At 44.1% G+C, this 23,067-nt stretch overlaps 1 protein-coding gene across 1 annotated transcript in view; it reads right to left on the bottom strand.

The window, feature by feature from the left end:
* The window catches only part of LOC149222702 (uncharacterized protein At4g15970-like), a 172,987-nt gene that overhangs the window by 5,793 nt on the left and 144,127 nt on the right, over nt 1–23,067 (bottom strand). The gene's annotated exons all lie outside the window — the stretch shown is intronic.

The following is a 23,067-nucleotide window of genomic DNA, read 5'->3' as shown; positions in this document are numbered from 1 at the left end:
TGAATCGGATGACAGAGGTTGAGGCCATCAAGATGGCGACATTGCACCTGGAAGGGGAGGCACACGATTGGTGGTTTCATGGTTTGTCCACTCTGGGGCATGCCAATGTGACCTCCTATGAGGACTTCACATGGAGAGTAGTGGAGCGCTTTGATCGAAAGGATCCAGAGGCTCACTTCAGGGAGTTGACCCAGCTCCGACAGACAGGGCATCCAGAGCATTATATCTCGGAGTTTTTGAGGATCTTAGTCATGGTGCTTGATTTGTCAGATGCCAGGGGAATATACACATTTGTAGAGGGGTTGATAGAGTCATTGCGGGGATTAGTGAAGTCTCGCAAACCATCTACTCTTCTGGAGGCAGTATCTTGCACTCGGGATTTGCAGGGGGCCATCCCCAAGGCTCGAGCTCCATTTCCTGCACGCACTCCCTACCCTCAAAAGGGAAGTGACACTAGAGCACCCACAACGCAGAGAGAAGCTCAAGGGCGTGGTCAGTTGGATGACGAGACCAGGAGAGACCTCAGGAGGAGGAAGTTATGTTTTACATGCCGAGAGCCTTGGGCACCTGGTCATCGGTGCACAGCAGGCAAGGCCCATTACATCGAGGTCTTCTCAGACAGTGATCAGGAGGATGATGAGGAGTTGGAGTTTGGTGGCGGAGACAGCGAGGATCCAGCAGGGAGAGGACCACCACCTTGGGGAGGAGCATCTTTCGCACCAGTAGGGGGAGTCCTAGCTTCTTTGTGTGGGATTCCCAAATTTTTTACTATGACAATCAAAGGTACAGTGCAGGGGTAGCGTGTCTTAGTCTTGGTAGACAATGGGGCCACCCACAATTTTATTGATGCTCAGATGGTCCAAAGGAAGGGCATCACTACTACAAAGTTTGAGGGGTTTTCAGTCCTAATACCAAGAGACAGGACTATGCAGTGCACTAAGCACTCGATATGTTCCTGCTCTGACAGGACTATGGGAAACAATTCGATGACAGACCACTTTTTCGTGGTGGATGTACCAGACACCAATGTGGTGCTGGGTGTCCAATGGTTGTATTCCCTTGGTCGGGTTACCACCAATTGGAAACAGTTGGTGATGGAGTTTGTTGGACCGGATGGCAAGTTGGTGGTTCTTAGGGGCATGCATTCGTACCCCCCTCAGACAGTTTTGGCCCAACGGATGGAGGCCGATTTGAGGCATGGAGACATAGCATGGGCAATAGAGCTGAGGATTTCAGAGGCTAGGGGGAAGACTACACCACCACATCCAGACATACAGGCAGTACTGGATAGATATCTGGTAGTTTTTGGAGATATATCGTTGGGGCAACCACCTGACAAGGGATTTGAGCACACTATAGAGTTGGAGCCTAGTGTGCAGGCAGTCATCACTACACCCTATAGGCATCCCAAGGCCTATAAGGACGAGATCGAGAGAGCCATCAAGGAGTTGTTGGCGTTGGGTCACATCAAACCGAGTTCTAGTTCATTTGCTTCTTCGGTTGTGCTGGTGAAGAAGAAGGACGGGACTCTCCGCATGTGTATTGACTACAGGGCCCTCAACAAGAAGACGCTGAAGAACAGGTATCCCATTCTGCGCATTGATGAGTTGATGGATGAGCTTAGAGGAGCCAAGTACTTCTCTAAGATAGATTTGCGGTCAGAGTATCATCAGATCCGAGTGAGAGAGAAGGACATTCCGAAGACAGCGTTCAGGGGTGATTATGGGCGTTTCAAGTTCCTGGTCATGCCTTTGGGTTGACCAATGCAGCGGCTACTTTCCAGTCATGCATAAACCATGTGTTTCGAGGCCAGCTAAGGAGATTTGTACTGGTATTCTTTGATGACATATTGATCTACAGCAGGACATGGGAGGAGTACTTGCAACATTTAGACACAGTCTTGCGTATATTGGAGGAGCAGCAGTTCTACGCTAAGATGTCCAAGTGCGAGTTTGGGCTGACAAAGATGCTTTACTTGGGACACATCATAGGTGCAGATGGGGTCAAGGTGCATGAGGAGAAGATTCGGGCTATTCGAGATTGGCCAAAGCCCCGAGATGTGACAGCATTGAGAGGATTTTTGGGCATCTGTACTTATTATCGAAAGTTCGTGAAGGGCTTCTCACAGTTGGCAGCACCCCTTACTGATCTAACTAAGAAAGGGGCCTTTGCATGGACGGAGGGAGCTCAGGCAGCATTTGATCGCCTCAAGGAGGTGATGAGTTGTTGCTTGGTATTAGCACTCCCAGATTTTACCCAGCCTTTCACATTGGAGTGTGATGCATCAGGTGTAGGGATCAGGGCAGTCTTGTCCCAAGGAGGGCACCCCATTGCTTTCGAGAGTCGGAAGCTTTTACCTCATGAGCTGTCGTATTCCATTTACGACAAGGATGTTTGCATTATGATACAAGTGTTGTCCTTGATGGCAACTCACATAGTTGACAGTTCACAGTGCAACAGGTTAACAGCAAAGGATTACAAAGATTGAAGAAAGAGAGTGGTTTAAGATATATATGCTAGTTCACTTTGTCCAAGTAGTGTGTACACGCAGGTCCACAGAACAAAAAGAGCGTATACGTATACACGCTCTCGCAAGAGGAAAAGCGCGTACAAGTTGGAAAATCAAGGAAATTCAAGAGGAGACAATACCAGGTGTCAATACCATGGTATTAGCCCAAAATATAGAGCAGAGTAACGACTATTTGATCCCGCCCAAGAATACCACGGGTCCTAAGTGGTTTTGGTCCGAGGTATTGAGAAATGCCAAAAACTATATAAGGAGGAGAAGATCATTAGGCCAGTGTGTGCAAGTGAATGGGTTTTTGAGGGATACTTCTATCTGAAGTATATGTTATGTTGCAAGGGGTATGATTATGAGATGATCTGAAATATTTTGAGCACCTTGGATACAATGTTAGATCGGGATCATAAGAACTGAAATGACTTATCATTGAATGATCTAATGTTGATTGGGCTAGATGTGATTGCTTACGCATGTTTTATTCTGTAAATGTTATGATATGGGTATGACTGAAGTCTAGAATAGATGTGAAGTTTTAAGTTAGTATTTGCAGATCTATACGCTGGTTCGCTTTGGTAAAAGCGTGTATACACGCTGGTTCGGCACATCGAAGTAGCGTATACATTATGAAATATGATGTTTGAAGTTGCAGTTGGTTTTGGTCGTTAATGCAGAGTTATGGGTTCTGCTCTATGCTCTAGTGACTGTGTTCTGGTGACAGTGTTCTGATTGTTCAAATTGATTGATTGTGATTTGCTTCAGTGATGATGGGTTTTCAGTGATTGGTTGTATTGCAGTGGTGATTGATTTTGAGCTTCAATGTTGCTGATGGGTCCAGTATGAAAATTGGATGAAACGTGGCCTTCAGATTGTGGTGTTGTGTTCCAGGAGTATCCAGTCTGAAAATTAATGAAACGTGGTCCCTAGAGGAAGAGAGAAGGTCGTAGCCTTCTGTAGGCCGACGCCTACGTACTAGTAAACATATCGGCCAGTACAAGAGCCAGGGGGTTGGAGCTCCCTTCCAGTAACAGCTAGAAAACGAGTGAAGGTTGGAGCCTTCTGTAGGTCGGCGCCTACGTACTAGTAAACGGATCAGCTAGTACAAGAGCTAAGGGGTTGTAGCTCCCTTCCAGTAGAAGCTGGAGAACGAGAGAAGGTTGTATCCTTCTGCAGGTGGGTGCCTGCGTACTAGTATGAGTTTGCACCAATACAAGATTGTAAACAGGTTTTTCTTATATTAAAAGAAGACAGCAATAGGTGGTTTTTGTCCCGCATTGGGTTTCCACCTTAAATCTTGGTGTTCATGTGTGTTGCTTATGTGTGATGGTTTATTCTGTTATTACTGCACATGGTTACTGTTTATATGGTTAATAAAGTATTGATGCACTGATGAAAGATTAACATATGATGAATTAACTGAATCATAAGCTCACTGGATATACGTTGGTTGCCTTAAAGACAGTTGCGTGTACACACGAGTTACCTTCATTGAAGTAGCATATATAAATCAGAGTATGAAAAGAAAAAGTTATTGATTTGACTAATACTGATTCACCCCCCCCCAGTGTTATTTCCAACAAAGGAGACGTTGGCCATAATGCATGCATTGGCTAAATTTAGACAGTACTTGGTGGGGAATCGATTTCGGGTGAAGACAGATCACAACAGTCTTCGCCATTTCATGGGGCAGCAGGGCCTCAATGACAGACAACAGAGATGGGTCAGCAAAGTGCAGGTCTACGATTTTGATATTGAGTATGTGCGGGGGAAGCACAATGTAGTGGCGGATGCACTATCCAGGAGACCAGCTGAGCTTTCACTCATGAGCATTTGTCATGAATGGAAGGCTCAATTATTGGTAGAGTATTCCAAAGATCATCGAGCGTGCGAGATATTGGAGGGTAGCTATGTAGATGAGTGCTACAGGGTAATGGATGAGGTTATTTATTATGAAGGGCACATATTTTTGGTTTCAGGATCACAACTAAGAGAGCGCGTCCTTTGAGCAGCTCATGATTCTCCTTTGTCTGAGCACCAGGGGTTTAGGAAGACATATATGGCAGTGAGAGAGCGCTTCACTTGGAAGGGCCTCAAGGGAGATGTGTTGAGGCATGTGCAGGAGTGCGAAGTTTGCCAGAGGAACAAGGGAGAGTTGACCCATCCAGTAGGATTGTTGCAGCCTCTTCCCATCCCTGAGGGGAAATGGGAGAGCATCTCTATGGACTTCATTACTGGACTTCCCTCGGTGCAAGGGAAGGATTGTATTTTTGTAGTGGTCGACCGGCTGACCAAGTTTGCACACTTCTTTGCCATACCGACACGATATTCAGCCTCACAAGTGGCAGAGTTGTTCTTCAGGGAGGTCTTTCATCTACACGGACTCCCTAAGACCATAGTTAGTGATAGGGATAGCCAATTCATGGGAGGATTTTGGCAGGAGCTCTTCAGATTAATCAACACTAAGCTCACCCCGATCACCAGCTATCATCCATAGACCGATGGTCAGACAGAGAGGGTGAACCAGTGGTTAGAGGGCTATCTCAGGAATTATGTGACAGAACAGCAGAGGACTTGGATTCGATGGTTGCACCTGGGAGATTATTGTTACAACACCACCCATCATATGTCCATTGGTATGACTCCTTTCCGTGCTTTATATGGTTATGATGCTTTGTCTTTTGCTGATATTGTTTTTGGAGACAACAGGGCCCCAAAGGCCAAGGATTGGATCCTAGAGAGCCAAGATATCCTCAAGGCTCTTAACGATAACTTACAAACAGCCCAGAACTAGAAGAAGATGTATGTTGATCGGCATAGAGTAGGGAGGCATTTCGAGGAGAGGGACTTGGTCTACCTTCAATTACAGTTGTACCGATAGTCCACACTAAAGTAGAAGGGGGCCGAAAAGCTGCAGCCGAGATTCTTTGGGCCGTATAGAGTGAACAAGAGGGTTGGAGAGGTGGCTTACGAGTTGGAGCTACCACCAGGGAGCAGGATTCATAACATCTTTCATGTGTCATGCCTCAAGAGGGTGTTGGGGCAGCAGGTTACAGCAGTCATGGAGTTGCCTTTGCTTGATGATGAGGGGCATTTGATCCTAGAGCCAAAAGCCATCTTGGAGACCAGGGAAAGGAAGCTCAGAAGCAGGATCATCAGAGAATATTTGGTGCGATGGAAGAATTTACTGGATGAGGATGCCACTTGGGAGGGAGAGCACATTCTTGAGCATCCAGCATTGAAGTTGCTTGGGCACAAACAACATTTTGGAGGGGAGGACTGTCATGTCCCTTCCTAAATTCTTTTGGAACAAGATTAATTTTTGTATTATGGGGCCAATTTTGGAGTTAGCAGACACCATTCGATTTTATTAGAAGATTAGACTTAGGAGAAAATGTTTGTTTTGTAGTTAAGTTATGTGAAAATTCCTAGTCCAAGGAAACCCTACTGCAACAAATACGAATCTACTTCGCCTACTTGATTTTAATTACATTCATCAAGTTATTCTTCTGAATATTGAAGAAAATTACTTCAGCAGCCTACACTAATTAAATATTTGATCTCATGAAACAGAAAATAGAGCAAAGAACAAGATACATATGACACTTATTTTTTGACACAATAGTCCCCGGAAAAACCCAATGCGAGAAAACTAGTGCATCAGCTCTGAGGGTTCTATTATTATGCAGGAGAAATATCTGAATACATATCTAGGATTCTCATCTAGCAATCCTTTACAAAGAAAAATACTGGCGGAAAATCTGAGTGTGTTTTACCTCACTTCACCCAACAGAATTCTGGTTGATCCAGCACAAGACTGGCTAACCCCGGCTATTTCTGCGTCACCTCTTTTGCCCTCTGCATCAGCTTTCCCAGCTGTTCCGGCAGTTCCGACTATTCCAGCCAGTTTCGTCTTCTACGTGACAGGCAGCTTTTCTTCTCTGTTGGCTCTCTTCGCCTCTCTGTCTGTATTCTCCGGAAAGTCCTCCCAGATTCTCACTGCCCCTCTACTACAGAATGATCACTTAATTCAAATTCCTTAGCAAACCCTGCCCTAGGAATCGAATTCTTGATCAATTCGTTCTCTCCGTGTGTGTTTTTAAATGAACCCCAAGCCTCCATTTTATACTTTTCCTATTGAGTCTTCAACGACCGAGATTAAGTCTCTAATCAACGGCTAAGAGTAAAACATGACTTGATTCGCCTTCTAGATCATTCTCACCCATATTTTGATTAATACCCATTAATATTTTAATTTCCCTAAGTTTAGACTTCAGAAACCCATTAAATATATTAACTATCTTAATAAAATACAATCTGGGTGGAATTTCACCAAATGGTTTATGGGTTCTTTAGAACTCATGTGCCTTAGCCTCTCCACGAATTTTCAAGGCTAGAGCACTTCTGATGCTACCAAAAAATAACACTCCCTCTTAGCGAGGAAAGTGCTCTAGCAACAATGCCCACCTGCACGCTGCTCTGCTTCTGAAGCATCTCCCTTTCCGCATTGTTGTTGCCACCAACACTGAGTTGTTGCTGCTACTGTACTGCTACCCATGACACTGCCACTGCCACTGCTGCATCTATATACTACAGCTCCCTCTCAAACGCTGCACCTGCTATGCTACTAGCACTGCCACTACTAACACTGCATTTGTACTGCAACTCAGTTGCTAAGAGAAGCAACTAAAAAACATCCAAAATTAGTTGAACTTAACTGTGTTCAACATAATACAATGAATGTTGGAATCTGATTATTGTTGATTCTGACCCTCTGAATCTTCTGCGTTGTTGTTGACTCGTGCACTGTGCCAACCGCACTGCTTCCAACCTTGCTTTGCGTTGATCAGTCTCTAGTCCCAAGCTACTGCATCTATCCTCGAAACAATCCACTACATCATCTGACACTAAGTCCATCTTGCTACTGCTAAATCTTGGGCTCCCGCAGCAAGGAATTTATCCAGGAGGTGGACTCTTCAAGGATCCTGCCCACATGTAGTCCTCCCGACTACAACTCAATATCGCCCCATCTCCCTCCTGGAGATGCGTGGGCACTCATGGCAAACTCATCCTCGTCAATCTTTGCTGAAGCAGCCTTAGGACCATGTTTCTCATCCTCATCCTTTTTCTTCAAAGGACATTGGGATGCATTGTGGTCCATCTCGCCACAACTTAAACATTTCACCTTTGAAATGTCCTTCTTTCACTTCGGCTTCTGATGTCCCTTTGATGCTAGAGCTATGTTTTCCTCCTCCTCCTTCGTCTTTGTGCCACTCCCACTACTGCCACTGAGGTTGACCTTCACTAGGTCCCTCCTTAACTCCTTTTGAAGAGTCGCCCACATCTCCTCCCATGAAGGTAGTTTTTCTCTGCCCAATATGCTTTGGACGAAAACTTGCCAATCATCCAAGACTCCATTCAGGGCTATCCTCACCATTGCGGTTGGCTAAGGAGTGGACCCCACTACAGCAAGCTGGTCTCTAGTGTCCTAAAGACGATGAAGATAGAGGCTCACCCCTTCTCCCTTCTACATCAAAGTCCGTTGCAACTTCTACTCCAAATACATCTTCTGTTGTTCGGAAGAGCCTTCATACAGAGAAGACAAGGCTTCACACATCCCCCAGGCTGTATCCTTGCCCTGCAAGTGTGAGACCACATGATCTCGAACTCCATCGAGAATCAGCCTCTTTGCCTTCCCTTGCTCAGCCTTGTATTTATTTCTTTGATCGTTTTTGATGTAGGCCTCAAGATCATATTCCTCCAAAATAGCTAAGATTTTGGTCTTCCATATGACATAGTTGGAGGCTTCATCCAACCTGTCCTAATTTCTGACCCCATGCAATGCCATCTCACCCAACTGTCGAACTGACTCCTCTAGTCACTGCCAATGTTTTTAAAACCGGAACCGGTGACCGGACCAGTCCACCTAATGAACCAGTTTATCGACCAGAACCGGTCTAATCGAGACTGGTTTGGTCTAAACGAACCGGTTTTAGAAAAATACATTAAATAATTAATTTTTAATGAAAAAAAACTATTTTTAAGATTTAAAACCATGATTCCAAGCCAATAGAGACAAAATATGTAAAGATTGCTCATTTATATACCATGTAAAGGTGAATATATCAAAATGGCACCAAGAGCAATACATATCATCGATAAAATACATAAGGAATGAGGCTTAAATGGCCACTAGAGTGCAAAAACAAAGCCTACAAACTATGGGGCCAGTGGCCTACTACAAGACTCAAGTCTACATATATGATAATAGTGATCAACATTATCACTTGAAACTTCTCATGAGTCATCATGATCAAACTCAGTTGGTTGAGTCTCGACTGCCAAACTTTGCAGTCACAAACTTCTCTATTGGTTCAGTGACTTGAGTCTCAAACTTCTGAAGGTATTCTGCCCTAATATGCCCTATTATTTCATTTAGTGCTCCACATGGCTTTACATGGCCTCCTATCCCAGCCAAGTGTTGCTTGAACCTGTTAATACCCCCTCCTTCAATGGATTTTTGGCAATATTTGCAGATCATTTTGCATCAATCATATCACAATGAGCCCATGCAGTATCTCTGGCTTTTGGAGGCATGATGACTACTACTTAGCTTAAACTCTGTTGTTCCACTACTCCAGCGAAAACTCAACACTCTCCAAGCTCCCAAGCAAACTCACAAACACTCCAAATGAGATGTATGAGACAAATGAGAGTGAGAAGGGACTCTTAAAGGCTTGGAGAGAGTGTTTTTGGAGGGAAAGGACCCTTACTTTCCCTCCAAAAACCCTAAACTATCTTGGATAAGCCGCTGTGTGGGTCCTCCGCGAGCATGGCAAGCAACCCGCTAGTTTAGGGCGGAACCGATTGGTTTGACCACAAACCGGCCGGTTCCGTCCTAAACCAGCGGGTTAGGACCGATTAGGGTCCATTTCTCGCCATCCAGCCTCCTAAACCCGGTTTTTGCTCCGGTTCCAACCGGTGGGCCTGCTAACCGGCCGGTTAGACCAGTAACTGATTAGCTAGGTCGGTTTTTAAAACTATGGTCATTGCTTAGCACAACTGCCCAGGAAGTGAAATTTTGACTTTCCGGCGAAAAGTTCTCTCAGGAAAAAAATTCCCCTTCTACGTGTCTTCATTCTTTTCCAGCGGATTTCTGCCCTGGCAGAAACTGCGCTCTTCAAGCACTACGCTAAGGCTCTGCGTCACTCCCTCTGCCTCAGCAAGCTCACGATACAAAAATCATACCTCTGTTGACTCACTCAGAGAGAGATTTCCTCGAATCATCTTTCAGGCAAGGACTGAGCAATCCCTCCAAGGGGATTCGAACTGCTGCCAAGTGCAGCGTTCGGCTTCACTACTCAACACTGGATCTACTCTTCCTGTTTCAAAATCAACCCTCTAATACCATGTGAAAATTCCTAGTCCAAGGAACCCCTACTGCAGGAAACCTAAATCTACTTCACCTACTTGATTTTAATTACATTCATCAAGTTATTCTTCTGAATATTGAAGCAAATTACTTCTGCAGCCTATAGTAATTAAATATTTGATCTCATAAAACAAAAAATAGAGCAAAGAACAAGATACATAGGATACACTTATTTTTGGACACAATAGTCCCCTTAAAAACCCAATGCGGCAAAACTAGTGCAGCAACTCCGCTGGTTTTATTATTATGTAGGAGAAATATCTAAATACATATCTAGGATGCTCATTTAGCAATCCTTTACAAAGAAAAATACTGGCGGAAAATCTGAGTGCGTTTTACATCACTTCCCTGGCAAAATTCTGGCTGATCCGGCACAAGACTGGCTAACCCCGGTTATTTCTGCGTCACCTCCTCTGCCCTCTGCGTCAGCCTTCCCAGTTGTTCCGACAGTTCCGGTTGTTCCCGACAGTTTCCGCTTTTGCCCACTGTGTCAGCTTTCCTGGTTGTTCCTGCAATTCCCGGCAATTCCGACTTCTGCGTGACAGGCAGCATTTCTGCTCCACTGGCTCTCTCCGCCTCTCTATCTGTATTCTCCGAAAATTCCTTCTCCCGGATTCTCACTGCCCCTCTGCTGCAGAATGATCACTTAATTCAAATTCCTTAGTAAACCCTGCCCTAGGAATCGAATGCTTGATCAATTCGTTCTCTCCGTGTGTGTTTTGAAATGAACTCCAAGCCTCCATTTTATACTTTTCCTGTTGAGTCTTCAACGGCCGAGATTAAGTCTTTAATCAATAGCTAAGATTAAAACATGCATTGATTTGCCTTCTAGATCATTCTCACCCATATTTTGATTAATACCCATTAATATTTTAATTTCCCTAAGTTTAGACTTAGGAAAACCATTAAGAATATTAATTATTTTAATAAAATACAATACGGGTGGAATTTCACCAAACGGTTTATGGGTTCATTAGAACTCATGTGCCTTAGTCTATCCACCAATTTTCAAGGCTAGAGCACTTCCGATGCTACCCAAAACTAACACTCCCTCTTAGCGAGGAAAGTGCTCTAGTAACAATGCCCAACTGCATGTTGCTCTGCTTCTGAAGCATCTCCCTTTCTGCATTGTTGTTGCCACCAACACTGTGTTACTGCTGCTACTGTACTACTACCCATGACAATGTCATTTCCACTGCTGCATCTGTACTACAACTCCCTCTCAAACATTGCATCTGCTATGCTGCTAACATTGCCACTACTAACCCTGCATTCGTACTGCAACTAAGTTGCTGAGAGAAGCAACTGAAAAACATCCAAAATTAGTTGAACTTAACTGTGTTCAACATAATACAATGAATGTTGGAATCTGATTATTGTTGATTCTAACCCTCTGAATCTTCTACGTTGTTGTTGACTCCTGCACTACTGCCAACCTTGCTATGCGCTAATCAGTCTCTAGTCCCAAGCTACTGCATTTGTCCTCGAAACAATCCATTGCATCATCTGACACTAAGTCCATCTCGCCACTGCTAAATCTTGGGCTCCCGTAGCAAGGAATTGATCCAAGAGGTGGACTCCTCAAGGATCCTGCGCACATGTAATCCTCCCAGCGACAGCTCAATATCACCCCATCTCTCTCCTGGAGATGCGTGGGTGCTCATGGAAAACTCATCCTCGTCAATATTTGCTGAAGGAGCCTTAGGATCATGTTTCTCATCCTTATCCTTTTTCTTCAAAGGACATTGGGATGCATAGTGGCCCATCTCGCCACAACGTAAACATTTCACCTTCCAAATGTCCTCCTTTCACTTCAGCTTATTCTGTCCCTTTGATGCTAGAGCTATGTTTTCGTCCTCCTCCTTCGTCTTTGTGCCACTCCCACCGCTGCCACTGAGGTTGACCTTCACTAGGTCCCTCCTTAACTCCTCCTGTTGAAGAGCCGCCCACATCTCCTCCCATGAAGGTAGTTTTTCTCTGCCCAATATGCTTTGGACAAAAACTTGCCAATCATCTGAGACTCCATTCAGGGCTTTCCTCACCATTGCGATTGGTTGAGTGGACCCCACTGTAGCAAGTTGGTCTCTAGTGTCCTGAAAACGATGAAGATGGAGGTTCACCCCTTCTCCTTTTTGCATCAAAGTCCACTGCAACTTCCGCTCCAAATACATCTTCCGTTGTTCGGAAGAGCCTTCATACAGAGAAGACAAGGCTTCACACATCTCCTAGGTTGTATCCTTGCCCTGCAAGTGTGAGACCACATGATCTCGAACTCCATCGAGAATCAGCCTCTTTGCCTTCCCTTACTCGGCCTTGTATTTATTTCTTTGATCGTTGGCAGCAGGGACAACTACAACGCTTTTCACGTAGGCCTCAAGATCATATTCCTCAAGAACAGCTAAGATTCTAGTCTTCCATATGACATAGCTGCAGGCTCCGTCCAACCTGTCCTAACTCTAAGCCCATGTGATGCCATCTCACCCAACTGTCAAACTAACTCCTCTAGTCACTGCTTAGCACAACTGCCCAACAAGTGAAAAATTGAACTTTCTCGTGAAAAGTTCTCTAAGGAGAAAAATTCCCCTTCTACGTGTCTTCGTTCTTTTCCAGCAGATTTCTGCCCCGGCAGAAACTGCGCCCTTCAAGCACTACGCTGAGGCTCTGCATCACTCCCTCTGCCTCCACAAGCTCACGATTCAAAAATCGTACCTCTCTGTTGACTCACTCAAAGAGATATTTCTTCGAATCATCTTTCAGGGAAGGACTACGCAATCCCTCCAAGGGGATTCGAACTGCCAAGTGCAACTTTCGGCCTCACTGCTCAGCACTGGATCTGCTCTTCCTGTTTCAAAATCAACCCTCTGATACCATGTGAAAATTCCTAGTCCAAGGAACCCCTACTGCAGCAAATATAAATCTACTTCACCTACTTGATTTTAATTACATTCATCAAGTTATTCTTCTGAATACTGAAGCAAATTACTTCTACAACCTACAGTACTTAAATATTTGATCTCATGAAACAGAAAATAGAGAAAAGAACAAGATACATAGGATACACTTATTTTTGGACAGAATAGTCCCCTTAAAAACCCAATGCGGGAAAACTAGTGCAGTAGCTCGGCTGGTTTTATTATTACGCAAGAGAAATATCTGAATACATATCTAGGATGTTCATCTAGCAATCCTTTACAAAGAAAAATATTGGCGGAAAATCTGAGTGTGTTTTACCTCACTTCACCTGGCAGAATTCTGGTTGATCCGTCACAAGACTGGCTAACCCCGGTTATTTCTGTGTCACCTCTTCTGCCCTCTGCGTCAGCTTTCCCAGTTGTTCCGTGTTAAAATTGGCAACTAGGGCCAAACTCCATGTGGATCACCTTATTTATGGCTTCTAATATTTGTCCTAGATTCTTCTCATTGAGAGGTGTAGGATTGATCTAAAGATCATCCGTTTCTGATAAGTATTTATGGAGAAATGAATTTATTTTCATTATGGGCAAAATTGTCAAGGTCGGCCAGCAAACTTATGTAGGCTCAGAAGCCCAACAGTGATGTCTATTCAACCTCAACGTTTGCATATAGATACAAGGAGAATTCTCCTCATTTGGACAATTCAATTCACTCATCTTCTCTCTCTCTCCTATGCATAAAAGGAGCCTCTCTCTCTCACACGTGTGGCTGAAAGGAAGACGTCCTAGGGAAAAGAAGACGCAGAAAGAAGGATGCTAGGGCAGCAGGTCATCTCTTTGACCAGCATTGACCTTCCAGAAGTGCGGATTGGGTGTGGTTGCCTCTTCTAGGCAGGCCGTAATTTTTGGCAGGAAAATCGAGGTGATCTGACCTCTCGTTTAACCGGTGTTGATTGCCCCAGTTTAGGGCTGCAAGTTGACTTCAGAAATCTACAAATTGACTGAACTTTTGGGGTTGTTCAAGGGTTGTTTCTTCAGGTTGTTCGAGGACAAGTTGACCGGAAATTGACCAAGTATTTTAGAGGTCAATTTCAGCTAGTTTGACCAAGTTTGACTTTGCTGATCTAGGGTTTGTTGTTGCTGATATAAAATTACATAATTCAAATTTTGTACTATTTCTCTCTACTGAACTATTGAAGATAAAAGAAGATTTGATCAAAGGGTTTCCCCACATTGGGGTTTGTCCCTGGCTAGCCGCCACATCTTGTGTCTCTTGTCTTGGCTTGTTTTCTGTTGATTATTTAATGTTCTATCTGCACTTCACTTAATGTATATGTGATTGCTAATATGTGGCTAATAAGAAGAAAAATAAGTAAACTGCTCTAAGCATAGAACATACCATAATTTAACATGGTATTAGAGGTGAGGTGAAGACAAAGCCCAAGAAAGAGCAAGAGCAAGAGCAATCACCGAAGAGAAGGTTAGCAAGGCTATCTTAAAAAGAAATCATGGGGTCCTCAACACACTTCCCTGGTGAAGACAAACTCCGTGAAAAGTCTGACTATCACAGATGGAAGATGGCTCTCAATCTAACATTGGAAGAGCAGGATGTGTTGGACCATGTGAGAGACGGGATTGTTGAGCCTCCATCAAATGCATCCGCTACTGCTAGGAACAAATGGACCAAGGGAGAAGTCAAAGCAAGTAAGATCATCCGGGACTCTATTGACAAGCGCTTGGTGGCCTATGTTTCCGAGCTAAACACCTCCAAGGAAATCTATGATAGACTTGTGAGTTTATTTAAAGTTAATGATGCAAATCAAGTCTTGTTTCTTAGAAATAAGCTGAAGGAAATTAAGAAGGGCAAAGATGAGAGTATGCAAGCATATTTCTTAAGGATCAACGAGATCAAGAACGATCTCCTATCTATTGGGGAAGTAATTCTTGACAGGGAAATGACACTCACAACTCTTGGAGGACTACCATCTGAATGGTATATATTCAGGACTACTCTTCTCAACAATAACGTAATTCTTGGATTTGAGGAATTAATGGTCAGACGCATTAAAGAAGAAACGAAAATGGAAGAGCAAGAAATGCCCATACTTAAAGGTCATCCCTCTGCCTTTTCTTCTCATACTAAAAGAAGAAACAACTCCGGGGTTAAATTCAAAGGAAAAGCTGGACCAAAGGGTGGAAGAAAAGGACGATGTTACAATTGCAATAAAACGGGTCACTATGCAAGGAAGTGCCCTGATAAAAGGGACTCACACCGGGACGATGATCAAAATCCCTCTCAAGGCAATAAAAGGAATGGCAGGTCAAATGGCCGAGGTAAAATAAGTGCTAGAAATCAAGGAAGAGGACTACCATTCAAGAAGGCAAGAAATTCCAGGTATAAATCTAACAGTGTTAACAATAAGCAAGATGAATATTATCTACCAGCAGCTCTATCTACCACTGCTCCCCCGGACTCGCTGGGAAATTGGCTTATTGATAGTGGTGGCTCAAGGCACTTCACTAGTTACAAAGAAGCTCTCTATAATCTGATAGAGAAGGAAACCAACCTGAAAATTGTTCTTGGAGATAATTCAAAATATCCCATGAAAGGCGTAGGAAATGTCACTCTTCAATTGAATCAAGGTAATACCATCCACTTACAAGATGTATTATATGTACCTGATCTCAAAAAGAACCTGGTGTCCATTTCGGCAATGGAAGACAAAGGCTACAAGGTGGCTTTCAGTGATGGCAAGATACGTGTATGGAAAATGTTGAAATTTGGTACCGGAGGACAGGTGGTTCCCTTAGGCTTTGATCTTTGGCCTAGGGAAAAGTGTCCAAAAGAATTTAATTTTTTCTCCTAAAATGACTTTATAATTTTATAAAGTTAAATCTAATTTAAAAGTGACTTTAAGTGATAAAGTTACTAAGTCTAATTTTAAAGTGACTTTTATAAAGTCAATGAAAAATTAGAAAGGAAAAGTGACTTTGGAAATAAATGACTAAGTGGGTCTTTATTAAAGTGGGGTGAATTAAAGAAATAAAAAGTGAGATTTAAATGAGCATTTAATCTCAGCCATTGATCTAAATCTATTTCAACCATTGGATTTAGAGATCACCCAAAAGTCACTTGGGTCACCCAAAAGTCATTTGGAGTTATATTAAGGGAGGAAAAGGAGGAAAAGATCACATTCGATTCGATTCTTTCATGAGCAGACTGGGAGAAGGAGAGCAAGAGAGATTTCTGAGCAGGGAGGAAAAGGAGACAGCAGCTTGGCACACATTCCAAGGCAGCAGTTGAGCAGATTTGTACAGCTAATTCAGCACACAGTGAAAGGCAGATTTTGGCACGATTTTCGAGGAGAGGTTTGCACAAAAATCGAGGAGCAATTTGCTAGTTTTTCTGCACGCAAAACGAGGGCCATACAGCAGCATTTAATGCTGAAAGTGGGCACGAAAATCGAGGAGACCGTACAGCATTTATTGCTGTCCTGTTTGCTGTAATTTCCAGTTTGTTGTGAAGCATGGGAAAAGAGATAAGTTGTAAATTTGCTTGCTGATTTTTCGCTGAAAATTTCTCACTGTAAAAGGCAATTTTCAGAAATAAAGAAGAGCTCTCAAACTGGTTTTCCCCAAGAGTTGTAGGGGGTTTTTCCAGGGTCACATTGACCAAAAATCTCAGTGTTTAAATGTGTTTTAATGACTGTTTATTACTGCTGATTTTTATTTCTGCAATTTCCAGCATTCTGTAAAATTTCCAGAATTTGTGTTTTCAGCAAATTTATTTTTTCCAGCGTGTTGAATGTATGGTTATGGGAAAGGGCATTTAACTATATGGGAGAAATAAGGAGAAACTGAAAACCGGGGTGGGAAATGAGAAATTTCTACATGGTATCGGAGCTTGAGTGCTGAAGGACAGTTTGGGACAGCAAAAGAAAAAAATTACAGTTGCTGATTTTTCACTCAGAAAATTCCAGCAAGCTGATTTTTTCATAAACAGCAGTTTTATCTTTACTACAGCAGTGCTATTTTTCAGTTTTAGGACAGCAGGATGTCATTGGGATTGAGGGTGGAGGATAGGCTGGATGGGCATATAAATTACAGCGTTTGGAAGGAGAGAATGCAGAGTATCTTTGAGGAGGCAGAAGTCTGGGATATCATGGTGCATACCACACAGAACCCTGTTGTTGTGCCTACTGATGCTACTCAGTTGACAGCTTATAATAAAAAGAACAACAAGGGTAATAGGCTGATTCTAGACGGAATCAAAGACCATTGCATTCCTCATGTGAGAGGAAAGAGCAATGCCCATGAGATGTGGACAGCATTGTCCAATCTCTACCAGAGTACCAATGAGAACCAGAAGATGGTCCTGAAGGAGAAGCTGAAGAACATTAAGATGGGTAATGATAGTGCAGCTGGATATCTCACAAAGATTACTAATGTAAGAGATGAGTTGGCAGCGATTGGAGAGGCCATTCCACCCACTGAGTTGGTGCGGATTGCAGTGAATGGCCTCCCCCGTTCATGGTTGAACTTTGCTGATGGGGTTTGTGCATGTGAGACCCTTCCCACATGGGAGAGGTTTTGGGATGATTGCATTCAGACAGAGATCAGGAAAGGTCAGCTTGGGGCAGCCAAGCCAGTTGAGCAGGATGAGGATGTAGCACTGGTGGCAAGAGGTAAGAAAGGCAAAGGGAAGAAGCAGGCTTCCACAAGCAGTGGTGGGGGCAAAGGCAAAGGTAAAGGTAAACAGGGGAACACACAGAAGGACTATTCCAAGGTGAAGTGTTGGAATTGTCAAAAGATGGGACACTATACAGTTGTGTGTCCGGAGTAGAAGAAGAAGAAGGGGAAGAACCAGGACGTGGCAGCTTCAGCAGAGATTGAGGACTTTGCTGGTCGTTTTGACCGAGAGTTTGCGTTAACTACGTGTGAGTCCTCTAGTGCAGGATCACCTGCCACACAGGTTCAGAGGGAGCATGCTTTTCCCTCGATTAGCGGAGCATCTTCAGGTATCTGGTATGTGGACAGTGGGGCTTCACGTCATATGACAGGAGTCCGTGAGTACTTCTCAGAGCTTTTAGAGAGTGGCACTGATATTGAGGTAGTACTCGGTGATGACAGAGTTGTTAGAGCAGTCGGGGTGGGGACAGTGACATTTCAGAGGGAGTCCAAACCTCCCTTGAAGGTGTCAGAGGTTCTTTATGTGCCAGGGATGAGGAAGAACCTCATATCCGTCTCAGCTTTGGAGGACAGAGGATATGAGGTACTGTTCAGGGTAGGACAGGTGTTGATGTATCCCAGGGGCACTCCAGCTGATTCAGCTAGAGTGATAGGTGTACGCCATGCAAAGGTGTACAAGTTTGCATTCCAGCCCCTTTTGGCATTGAGCAGTAGTACCGACAGCAGAGCTAGCAGTTCTGAGCTGTGTGAGATTTGGCACCGCAGGATGGGACATATGTATCATGGAGCCTTGAGGACATTGCGGGAGATCACTACAGGTGTGCCAGATTTCAGTACTGATCACTTTGATACTTGCAGAGGTTGTGCGATGGGCAAATTTGCCAAATCCCCTTTTCCCAGCAGTGACAGCAGAGCGACGGGGATACTTGATTTGATTCATTCCGATGTGAGCGGTCGGATGTCTCATGTTTCCTTGAGTGGATATGAGTACTATGTTTTATTCATTGATGATCACTCGAGGAGGACCTGGATTTATTTTTTGAAGACCAAGAGTGAGGTCTTCAAGCAGTTTCAGGAGTTCAGAGCTCTTGTGGAGACTCAGACAGGTCGAAAGATCAAGTCCTTGAGGTCGGACAATGGAGGAGAGTACACCCTTGGAGAGTTTGTTGACTATTGTGTGGAGGCAGGCATTAGGAGGGAGTTCACTGTTCCTTACAACCCCCAGCAGAACGGGGTTGCAGAGAGGAAGAACAGATCCATCATAGGGGCTGCCAAAGCCATGTTACATGATCAGGGGTTGCCATTGTTCTTGTGGGCAGAGGCCTGCAACACAGCTGTTTACTTGCAGAACAGGGGTCTGCATCGTGCCTTGGGGCACATGACTCCGGAGGAGGCTTTCTCTGGGAAGAAGCCTGATATTGGTCATCTTCATATCTTTGGATGCATTACATACTCCTATATACCCAAGGAGAAGAGGACCAAACTAGAGCCCACCGCAGAGAAGGGTATCTTTGTGGGCTACAGTGAGACCTCAAAGGCCTTTCGGATTTACATTCCTGCACAGAGGAGAGTTGTTGTCAGACGAGATGTGAAGTTCGAGGAGGACAGGGCCTTTAGGAGGTCACGGGAGTTAGAGTATCTGGATCAGCCAGACCCTCAGCAGCAGTTGAGTCAGTCGCAGGGATCCAGTGGGCAGGGATCAGGAGGATCCGGAGGTACATCTATGAGGATGTCAGGTCCATCAGTGAGCAGTGGCTCGCCGAGCCAGAGGGGTGGTGCTCCGGGCAGCATGCAGAGCAGTTCACTAGGGAGTCCATTGATGGACAGTTCACACGGTACCTCAGCTTCTACAGGTTCAGGTGCAGGCAGGAGGACAGCAGACAGACAGTCAGGAGTTTAGGCTACTGATGATGATGAGGAGGAGGAGTTTCATTCTCCGGTGGGAGAAGTGCGCTCAGGGAAGAAGAAGCCCAAGTGGCTTCAGGACACCTTGAAAAATGCCACATCTGTTGCTGAGCCGAAGAGGCCGGTCAGAGAGAGTACACCACCTGAGAGGTTTTGTAGCTATATGGCGATGGTTACCAGCATCCTTGACTCTGAGCCTTCTAGCTATGAGGAGGCAGCTAGCCAGCAGGTCTGGAGAGAGGCCATGCAGGAGGAGTATTCTTCTATCATGAAGAATGATGTTTGGGAGGTGGTGCCGAGGCCTGAGGGCAAATCCGTGGTTACTTCCAGATGGCTTTACAAGGTAAAGCATGCTGCAGATGGCAGCATTGAGAAATTCAAAGCGAGGTTTGTGGCTAGAGGGTTCTCCCAGGTAGAGGGAGTTGATTATGAGGAGACCTTCGCTCCCGTGGCTCGATATACTTCGATCCGCTCCATTATATCGATAGCAGCAGAGATGGGTTGGAAGATACACCAGATGGATGTGAAGGCCGCATTTCTCAATGGCTTCATACAGGAGAAGGTGTACATTGAGCAGCCACAGGGCTTTGAGGTGCATGGGAAGGAGTCCCATGTGTGCAGACTGAAGAAGGCCCTTTATGGCCTGAAGCAAGCTCCCAGAGCTTGGTACTCCAGGATAGATACATATTTGCAGGGGATGGGTTTCACAAAGAGTGAGGCAGATCCGAACCTTTACTTTATTGTGATTGGTGAGGAGCCTCTCATTCTGGTGATGTATGTGGATGACTTGATCATTACAGGTGCAGAGAGACTCATAGAGTACTACAAGAGAGATCTTGCGACGGAGTTTGAGATGAAGGACATCGGTTTGATGCATTACTTTTTGGGTTTGGAGGTGTGGCAGGAGGAGGGGCATTTCTTCCTGGGGCAGGGGAAGTATATTGTGGACATCTTTAGCAGATTCCACATGGAGGATTGTAGACCCATGTCGACACCGATGATCACCAACTGGAAGAAGCTTCATGCTTCGGATTCCGAGTTGGTGGATCCCACATTGTACAGGCAGCTGATTGGTTCCTTGATGTATTTGGTCAACACTAGACCAGATATCTGTTTTGCAGTCAACATGAAGAGTCAGTTTATGTGTGAGCCTAGGAAGGTTCACTGGGTGGCTGCAAAACACATTTTGCGATACTTGCAGGGGACAGTGGATTATGGTCTGGACTACAGGCAGGGAGATGGAGTGAGATTGGCAGGATACACTGATTCTAATTGGGCAGGTTGTGCTTCTGATAGGAAGAGCACTCCAGGGTGCTGTTTTGGGTTGGGTTCAGCAGTAGTGTCATGGTTCAGCCGGAAGCAGCAGTCAGTAGCACTGAGTTCAGCGGAAGCAGAGAATATGGCAGCCAGTCTAGCTAGTTGTGAGGCTATCTGGCTTCGCAAGATGTTGTTTGGCTTATTTGGTCAGCCGTTGAGACCTTCAGTGATTTACTGTGATAATCAGAGTTGCATTAAACTCACGGAGAATCCAGTATTTCATGACAGGTCAAAGCATATCGGGATCAGATATCATTTCATCGGAGACTATGTTCAGAACGGAGTTGTGAAGCTTGAGTATATTTCCACTGATGAGCAGGTTGCAGATATCCTTACCAAAGCCTTACCACGGGGCAAGCATGTCTACTTCAGAGACAAGATGGGTGTGGTGAGGAACACCTTCCTCGGTAAGAGGGAGTGTTGAAATTTGGAACCGGAGGACAGGTGGTTCCCTTAGGCTTTGATCTTTGGCCTAGGGAAAAGTGTCCAAAAGAATTTAATTTTTTCTCCTAAAGTGACTTTATAATTTTATAAAGTTAAATCTAATTTAAAAGTGACTTTAAGTGATAAAGTTACTAAGTCTAATTTTAAAGTGACTTTTATAAAGTCAATGAAAAATTAGAAAGGAAAAGTGACTTTGGAAATAAATGACTAAGTGGGTCTTTATTAAAGTGGGGTGAATTAAAAAAATAAAAAGTGAAATTTAAATGAGCATTTAATCTCAGCCATTGATCTAAATCTATTTCAACCATTGGATTTAGAGATCACCCAAAAGTCACTTGGGTCACCCAAAAGTCATTTGGAGTTATATTAAGGGAGGAAAAGATCACATTCGATTCGATTCTTTCATGAGCAGATTGGGAGAAAGAGAGCAAGAGAGATTTCTGAGCAAGGAGGAAAAGGAGACAGCAGCTTGGCACACATTCCAAGGCAGCAGTTGAGCAGATTTGTACAGCTGATTCAGCACACAGTGAAAGGCAGATTTTGGCATGATTTTCGAGGAGAGGTTTGCACAAAAATCGAGGAGCAGTTTGCTGGTTTTTCTGCACGCAAAACAAGGGCCATACAGCAGCATTTAATGCTGAAAGTGGGCACGAAAATCGAGGAGACCGTACAGCATTTATTGCTGTCCTGTTTGCTGTAATTTCCAGTTTGTTGTGAAGCATGGGAAAAGAGATAAGTTGTAAATTTGCTTGCTGATTTTTTGCTGAAAATTTCTCACTGTAAAAGGCAATTTTCATAAATAAAGAAGAGCTCTCAAACTGGTTTTCCCCAAGAGTTGTAGGGGGTTTTTCCAGGGTCACATTGACCAAAAATCTCAGTGTTTAAATGTGTTTTAATGGCTGTTTATTACTGCTGATTTTTATTTCTGCAATTTCCAGCATTCTGTAAAATTTCCAGAATTTGTGTTTTCAGCAAATTTATTTTTTCCAGCTTGTTGAATGTATGGTTATGGGAAAGGGCATTTAACTATATGGGAGAAATAAGGAGAAACTGAAAACCGGGGTGGGAAATGAGAAATTTCTACAGAAAAAGAACTTTAAAGATGCTTTTACTCTTGGGTTTCGAGTTGATTCATTATATCAGGTCGGTGGAAGTCCGCTGGGTGTCATGTCTTGTGACACATCTCTTCAGTCCAAACTATGGTATCGGAGGTTTGCTCACCTTCATTAGCTCTAAAAATGGTGACCGGGATGCCTGAGTTCAGATTAGAGCAAGAAGGTGTATGTCCAGGATGTGCCGAAGGGAAGCTCAAAAGGGTACCATTCCCCTCAAGCCAAAGCAAGACCTCTGATATATTGCAGTTGGTTAACTCAGACATATCCGTTATGATGCCTGTGAACTCCTTGGGAGGATATTTATATTACCTCACTTTTACAGATGATTATTCTCGCAAGACTTGGATATACTTCTTGAAAAAGAAGGATGAAGTGTTTTCCTGGTTTTGGCACTTCAAAGCCTTGATCGAGAATCAAACCGAAAAGAAGATCAAGATCTTAAGGACTGATAATGGGACTGAATATGAATCCAATGAGTTTCATGACTTTTGCAAAGAGGCTGGCATTAAGAGGGAGACTACTACACCATATATTCCTGAACAGAATGGTGTGGCGAAAAGGAAGAATCGTACAATTGTGGAAGCTGTCCGTGCTATGCTCCATGATCAAAGACTTCCGAAGTTTCTATGGACCGAAGCTGCAAATACCGCCGTATATGTACAAAACCGATGCCCTCATCAAGCATTGGGTTCCAAGACTTCCGAATAAATGTTCACCGGTAAGAAACCTGACGTA

This window comes from Pinus tabuliformis, chromosome Q, assembly GCF_031772625.1.
Source record: "Pinus tabuliformis cultivar Carrire ecotype Pingquan chromosome Q, CPIR1, whole genome shotgun sequence".
Taxonomy (NCBI): Eukaryota; Viridiplantae; Streptophyta; class Pinopsida; order Pinales; family Pinaceae; genus Pinus; species Pinus tabuliformis.
Note: the sequence above shows the minus strand (reverse complement) of the source record. Positions and strands in the feature narration are given on the sequence as shown.